The 2,041-nt window shown below is 48.1% G+C and overlaps 1 protein-coding gene across 1 annotated transcript in view; it reads right to left on the bottom strand.

The window, feature by feature from the left end:
* Positions 1–2,041, bottom strand: part of PLXDC2 (plexin domain containing 2) — a 278,226-nt gene that overhangs the window by 275,467 nt on the left and 718 nt on the right. The gene's annotated exons all lie outside the window — the stretch shown is intronic.

Below are 2,041 nucleotides of genomic sequence, written 5' to 3'. Positions count from 1 at the left end.
CCCGGCTTTACCCGGCAAGGCAGGTCGGAGGGGCTGGCCGAAAAAACCGTGCCTGTGCGGGTTTTTTCCGTCCCTGTTGGAATCACGGCACATCCCTTTGGGAGCGTCCTCGGAAATCCTCTCCTGGCTCCGGCTCTGCCAGGGCATACTAAACGTTTCCATTTCTTGATACTGTTATTTCACTCAGCTTCGATTGGGCGTTTTGTTACCGAGTATTCGAAGAACATCTCAAAACAGCCTCCCTTTAAGAAGTTGCAGCTACTTCAAAGATTTATTTTTTACTTTAATGCTTTAAAGGCTTTACCTCAGCTGATCTACGGGTATACAGTAGATGCTAAATACAGTAAACCTTTGAAACAGCACTCTTTTTCTTGACTCACAGAACCTGAACCCGAATTTCCCTGGCTTTACATAATTATCCTCCTCTTACTGATCAGACACAGTCCCCCGCTGCATTTTTTTTCCCCCAAAGAAGAGCAGTATTAAAAACAAAGCAAAACCAAACCAGGAATGAGGAAAACTTGTTAAATGCTTTTTACCTTTATGACTCTGATTATGTTAATGACATTTAATTATTGCTGTCATAGTACAGACTTTTTAGCCAAGAGGGAAGGAAAAGACACCTAAGTTACAAACATCTAGCTGTCAAAACTGACATCACGTTGTCCATCTTACTAGTTAAGGCAAACAGCCACTCGCTATATTTTCTTCAGAATGTATTAAATATCAAAATAATATTTGCCTGATTATAAACTCCTTGATACCTCTTATCATATTCAGGAAGACACAAGACATTAATAAATGATTTATGGATAAGCGAGCTGTTGGTATATCTTCTATTTAGCACCTCCTGGTGCAGACACTGATGACTACTACAACTTAATAGCCTAAATCAGTGATGTGTGGTGACTATTTGCCCACTGGTGAGTTATATTTCATTTAGTCGGCACTAGCATTTTCTTTTCTGGATACAATGGCTGGAAGATTAATAAACTTTGTGAGCTCGGTCCACTACCACACAACACAGTACTTTTTCTAATCTCACCACCACACTTTATTTTTCCTTCTAACTAACATTAACAACTACAGACATTTGCTGCCTACAGCGCCGAGAGCAGCAACATGAATTTTGCAGCAGTACGTGAAAAGTCTCCTCCTGGTTCTTCCCTTTGGCCCCAAGTGACATGTGAGCCCCAGCAACCTGCTGAGCTACCTTGTCATTTAGCAGTTCCCAAACTCAGCGGCAGGCCCCTGCCTGGGAAAATCCCTGCTCTGTCTGGCACATGATCTCACCGGACATTTCAAAAAACTCCCCAGTCTCTCTCGTCCGGGTCAGTTATGCTGTGACCGCAAAACTCTTCACATTTGTATCAAACCTTTCAGAAAAGGAAGAAGGGGCAGTTCTGTTGCACCAGGGAAGCCAGTGGACGTTTCATCTGATAACAGTCTGGCTGGTATTTCGAATACAAAGGCACAGCTTTTGAAAATATCTATAAGCTGGAAGCTGCTGCAGCGAGGTCCCCTGACACACAAGACCCGCGCCTTTCCTCACTTGTGCCTTAAGTACCTTATCCGCAAAGGCGCCAAGGTTTCCTTTACCAGCTTTCCCCTCCACAGCACAGGAATGCGGGATACAGAAGGCTTTAGTGATCAAAAGGGAACCCCACGCTGTGAGAACCGGTGGCCCACGAGAAAGCACTACAGGTGCTGTGTGTCACGCATTAACAGGTGTCTCCGAGGAGGACCGACAAGAGGGACCCCAACGCTCTCGGCAAGGGAACGCACTCAACCGAGCGAGCCTCTCGCTCCTAACGAACAGGTCCCACCGCCCGGGGGGGCTTCTTCCATTATCTTGCTCCTTCTCTCAACGCCTGGTTTCCAGGGAAGGCTGCGAGCTACTGACTTCCGCGGGGGAGGAGGCTGCCCGCTCGCTCTCCCAGGCAGGGTCGGCAGGGAAACTTTGCCGCCCCTTCCAGGGCTGGCTGCCGGGAGAGCAGCGGGGCCCCGCCCCGGGCGAGCGGGGGGGGGGGCCCGGGGGGGG

This window comes from Haliaeetus leucocephalus, unplaced genomic scaffold (genome assembly GCF_000737465.1).
Source record: "Haliaeetus leucocephalus isolate CR32 unplaced genomic scaffold, Haliaeetus_leucocephalus-4.0 Scaffold0, whole genome shotgun sequence".
NCBI classification, from domain to species: Eukaryota; Metazoa; Chordata; class Aves; order Accipitriformes; family Accipitridae; genus Haliaeetus; species Haliaeetus leucocephalus.
This window is presented reverse-complemented; position numbering and strand designations above follow the sequence as displayed.